This window comes from Magnolia sinica, chromosome 15, assembly GCF_029962835.1.
Source record: "Magnolia sinica isolate HGM2019 chromosome 15, MsV1, whole genome shotgun sequence".
NCBI lineage: Eukaryota > Viridiplantae > Streptophyta > Magnoliopsida > Magnoliales > Magnoliaceae > Magnolia > Magnolia sinica.
The window spans coordinates 73113657-73119854 of NC_080587.1; positions in this window are offsets into that span (position 1 = coordinate 73113657).

Sequence of the window (6198 nt, forward strand, 5' to 3'; positions counted from 1 at the left end):
TTATTTTTATGTAACCATGTTCACCTCCAATTTTTTGAAAGCCCATCTTTATGAAAGATTTGTGCAGATCACAACATGACTGCAGCTCCAATTATCTCATGTCCATGTTCCATAGTATAGCAAAAGATACGTGCAACTACAACCGTTACCAAGCATTGATATACACTCATTTTTTAGAATAAAGGGTAAAGAAGGTAAGAAACAATGTTCAAGGATTTAGCAACTCCATGTATAACCAAACTGCCTCATCAGCATTCCTAACAAACCTCTGCAACACACCTCTACTTCTCATTAACATTCGAGCAGATGCAATAAAAGTAGGAGCTAGTATACAATGATCTAGGAACCAAAAATAAATAAAATCCAAATTGGTTGTTCTAAGAGAGATTTTTAAGGGAAGTTATTTGATTCACCCATTTGAATTTTTTTAAAAGATGACGATTTTGTTAATACACAATAGTCAGCAACAACAAGAAGACAACTTTGGAATTTGATCCAATCATCACTCCAGATCAATACATGTTCAGAACCAAAAAGAAATACCAAACAGCAGAACAAATACAGGCTCTTTCACACGGCCCATCATCTGAACACTGCCAAGTCCGATTCACCTCCTATCAATACAAGAGAGGTTCGTAAGAATTCCGGTGGGGTCATTAGGTCAATGACCCACCGGATCACCCTGGCAGGGCCACCTTCAAGATGACTCCCAATCATAAAGTTCATTAGGTAAGAAAAGAAGTAGGAGGATGATATTCTGATACTGTATGTGATAAGAAGACATAAGAAGTTGCATTATGCCATCCATGAACTATATAGGCTTATAAGCAATTTAGACAGTTTAAATTACTCTTATGCAAGTCAATACTAAAACCTCAAACAGGAAATCAACTGAGTTCATTGGTGGAAATTCATTGCTGGAAATTTCCACCTCACAAAGTCTTCATGGGTGCGGGCAACAATGGATCATCCCAGCCCTGGAAGAAGAGAACTGTGACCACAATCTAATGATATTACACTCTCTTGCCTGGAATGTGTAAGAAAACAGGACTCCACTCTGGTAGTCACAGGAATAGAATTACTCTTGAGCATTTTTGTTATTTGACTCACAAAAACAAGCACTATTTGAGATCTTACAGAAGTGATGGCATTGTTTGGTAAAATCATCTTTTCCAAAGGAATTATAGGTCCCTGGCCAAAGCCTTCAGTGGTATGCCATGTGTTTCAAGTGAGACTAGGCTTCGTTATGGGTCGGGTTTGGTCTGCGTCGGGGTTGGCCCAAGCTCGATCCATTTAATAAACAGGTCAAGAATACTGGCCTTAACTCGACCCACCATCCATTACCTGGTGACCCCACCTGACCCACTTAAAATTGCTAGAGCCTCAACCTGACCTGACCTGACCTGACCTACCTGACCTGACCTGACCTGACCTATTTAATTGCAGTTGGATTGGGCTTAATCGACCGGTCCGACAAGACTCATGCTCTTAACTTTAATATCTTGTATTAGGCTCCTTTGCTATTCCTGGAGTTTTATGTGTATGAGATTACTATTACATGCTTATGGGATTAGGCCAACAAGCACAATCCACCACTAAAAAATGCATTATTTCTGATACTGCAGGAGAAAACACAAGGAAAAAAAAACACATAAATTATTTATAGAATATCTTATGTGGATGATATAGTATTGAACAGTCTACAATTTAAAAATTCATATGGAATAATCATTTTCAATTCAATAACTATAATAAAATGTATATATAAAAGGTATTTATTGAGTCACACAAGCTTATTATAGATATTGGACAACATGCATTATTTTATATGAATTCTTAAATGCTTAGATAGATTATTAAATGAAAATCTACACCATTAATTGGCCTAATTAGCAATAAACATTAGAGATTCAGAATTATAGATATGCAAGGAATTGTAGCGACCTCACTACTGGTACAACATGGTTCTTTTTCATTGGTGGAGAGTGCATGTTAGAGGCGGGCCCACATGTCAGATGCTAAAGCTCTCCGTTGGCAAGAGAGACACCCATATGGGTCGAGTCTCATTTTCTGTCTAGGACTCTCTATACCAAAGGTTTCAACGGTAGACATTATTATCCCCACTATCTCCTGTGATACGGTCCACTTGAGGTTTGGATAAACTTCAATTTTGGGCTTGCGCCCAAAAATAAGGTAGCAAAACATATGGATAATGTGGATAAAACACAAATATCATGGTGGACCATACAGTGTGTATTTGTGTTTTAGCTATGTTGTCCATCCATTTTAGTAGCTCATTTTTTGGCATGAACCCAAAAATGAATCACGTCCAAAATTCAAGTGGAACACAACATAAGAGGAAATAGTGGTGATTTAATGCCTCCTGCTGTCCATCCATTTTATCAACTTTTTTTTTTTCCCCTGACATAAGCCCAAAAATGAAATAGATCCATAGTTCAAGTGGACCATACCACATGAGGAAATAGTGGGGATTTAATGCCTCCTGTTGAAAGCTTTTTGGGAGCCATGTAAGTCTTGGATCAAGCTGATATTTGTAATTTTCCATCATCCCCTTTATGACAGGTTGGATAGCAAATAAACATAGTGGTGGACCCTAGAAAGGTTTCAACGGTGGCCGTCATTATTGAACTGCTTCCAGTGATGTGGTCCACTTGAACTTAGGATCTGCCTCATTTTTGGGTTCATGCCTTAAAATGAGCTGGAAAAATGGATGGACAGGATAAAACAGATGATGGGGCTCACAGGGCTTTCTAGTACCAACCGGTTCCTCAGGCTACCAGCCTCTTGCCACGCATCAGGAACCTGATTGCCTGTGCCCATGTTGTTGGAAGTTGTGTGGGGTTCAAAGAGATGGACGTGATAAATCCACTCCGTCCATAAGTTCTGCAAGACAACTACAGGACAGGAATCTAGAAATCATGGAGATCCAAAACTCATGTGGGCCATACCACAAGAAACTGTGGGATTGAACGCCCACCATTGGAAACTTGATGGGGCCACAGAAGTTTTGTACCAGGATGATATTTATGCCTACGGTATATCTGACTGGTAATAACATGATGGTCAGCTCCAGGAAGGTTTCAACGGTAGACGTTTTTGTTCCCACTTTCTCATTTAGTGTGGCCCACCACCAGAGTTTTGGCTCTGCCTCTTTTTAGATTCCTGTCTTATTGTGATCTTGAAAAACGGATGGACGGAGTGGATTTGACACGGACATCTCTTTGGGTCCCACCCACCTTCTGACAACATGGTCGCACAGCACCAGCCCTGGGAAAACATTCAGTGGAAACGTGTCCACTGAATTTCTATGCATCCTAGCATTCAATATACACGTGCCTAACATACTGTGAATCAGGACCGTCCATCTAGCAGTGAACACATTATACTAAAGGATATCTTAAAGTTACACAGATTAGCCATCGCAGTCATCTGATTGATGGCCTCCGTAGGTGTAGGTTAGTGACGCTATCGTGCGATCGATGTGGTTTCTGAAACGTCAACCGTCCATTCTCGGATCCACCATCTGGATGGACCCGATTCACCGTCTCCTGCCACGTGTATGATGATCAGAATCCTCTACAACACTGTTTCAACCAGAACCTGAGCTCTGTGGGGCCACCATTTGTATATATAAATTCCACTACGTCCATCAGGTTCTATACTCAATCAGAGCCACAGATCAGGTGGGCCTCACCATAGGAAAGAAAGGGAATGTGATCCAAACTGTAGGGTTTTGTTCGGTGCCATCAGGTGTGTATGGGTTCATCAGATCCGTTAATCAAGTCTAATTCACCGGGATGAAACGATAATAGAAAAAATCAGTCTGATCTAAAATTCAAGTGGGCCACACCTCGTGATCTTAGAGGTTTTAGTAGCAATTTTACAAGCTTTCCCATTGGTGTGGTCAAGATGAGCTTTTTATTGGGACGATCTTCTGCATGTACGGTTCAAATATTAACTCATACAACATGGTGGGCCCCACAGTTTTACGCGCGGCGTGAAACAGGTGTTGTTGTGGATGCCGGTAGGTGGGCGCTGATGGACGGTACAACACCCACCCGGACCTAGCTAGAGACGGACGGCCCTGTCAGGAGTTCTGTGGGGCCCACCATGATTCGCATTTTTGATCTATGCTGTCCATCTGTTTTGATGGATCATTTTGAGCTCACGGGAGTTTTGGATTAATATGATATTTGTTTTCTCTTCATCCAGGTTGCCTGGCCTTATGAATAGATGGGATGAAAAATAAACATTAGGGCGTCCAACGAATGTTGTAATGGTGATAATCATTATTCCATTTCTATTCATGGTGTGGTCCACTTGATCTTTGGATATAACTCATTTATGGGCTCATGCTTTAAAATGATCTCCCCAAATGGATAAACGGTGTTGATATAGTAAATACGTAATTGTTAGGGATACGTGACTTTAATGTCTTGATATATTATATCCTCACCATTTATTAATTTGGTGAGATTATTTTAAAGCACTGGTCTAAAAAATGAGTCATATTCAAAGGTCAAGCTATAAATAATAAGGGGGACAATGATTCTTGTGGCCTATTATAATCTTTATTTTTCATCTGATCTTATGTATAAGGTCATGCAAACTTAAATGAAGAGTAAAAACAAATAAAACTACTTGGACGGCTTAATTTTTGGCTAAAGTCTTACAACAAACTGGCCAAATGGGTGAACAGTTTGGATATAACATATAGCTCATGGTGGACCCACGGAACTTAGTGACATCAACACACTAGCCAGGATGGTCGGTGGTGGCATGTGGTACTCCGATCCGGAAACGGATTGGCTACTTCCATGCCACCAGCCAGATGGTCAGTACTCTGTGGGCCCCACCATAATGTATTTGTTTCATCTATGCCGTCCATTTACTTTTCTAGGAGAATTTTAGGGCCTCTTTGGCTGGCCTGATTGAACAGGATTAAAATGGATGAGATCAATTTTAAGATAAGGATGGTGATGTCAGTGGATTGGTTTAAGATCCATGGGTTTGCTGTATCCCGGGATAAGTTCACCTATCTTTTTGTCACGTTTGTCATATCCCAGGATTTTACCTTCCAATCCCTTTCAATCCATCTATCCAAACATGTCTCATGATTTTACCTTCCAATCCCTTTCAATCCATCTATCCAAACATGTCTCAGGCCCGATTGAATGTGATTATAAGGAATGAGATCAATTTTAAGGTAACAATCGCGATGTCAGTGGATTGGTTTAACATTGATGGGTTTGTTATACCCTAGGACAAGTTCACCGCGTGTTTGGCACATTTGGGATATCCTCCAACTAATCATTTTCAATCCCTCCCAATCCGTCAGTCCAAACACCCACTTGAATCCCAATCTCAAGTAACCCACATGAAAGGAAAAAGTATTGAACAAACGTCAACCACAGAAAACTTCTTGGGCCCATAAAAGTTTTGGATCAATATGATCTTTATTTTTTTCCCTTCATCTATGTCTGTATGACCTAATCAACATATTAGATGTTAAATAAACAGTACAATGGGCCTTAGGAGGAATTTAATGGTGGATATCCAATTATTATTGTTTTCATGCGCTGTTGTCCACCTGAGATTTATATCCCTCTAATTCTTGGCAAAAAGCCATAAAATTCTCTGTAAAAATGTATGAACAGCATGGATGAAACATACATATCATGGTGGGGCCCACATAGCACAGACCACCAGCCACCGGGCGAGTGGCAGGGGAGTAGCCAATCCGTTTCCAGCCAATCTGCTTCCGTACCCGAGTCGATAGTTACGGATAAACATTTATTTATCTTCAGCATATGTTAGTTTCATTCGCTCGAGTGTAATTTCAAAGGTCACTCGCCTCCCACACAGATATGTGGCACACGTGCCATACATCAGATCCGTTCATCAGGCGATTCTACAGTTATATGTTATATAATAAAGGATATATATAATTATCCTGTGACCCCATATTATGAAAATGGACGGTTAAGAGAAGTTGATCAACGGTTAAAATCATGCAAACCTGATTGGGCCACCTTATGGTCATTACCTATTTTAGATCAGCCAGGACCGCCTGCAGAGACAGCTAGGTGTTACACACGTGTGACTCGTGTCCACGTGTGATAATCTAATGCACTCGAGCGAATTCTATCTTTCGACAACGCTCCGAAAACGTGTACA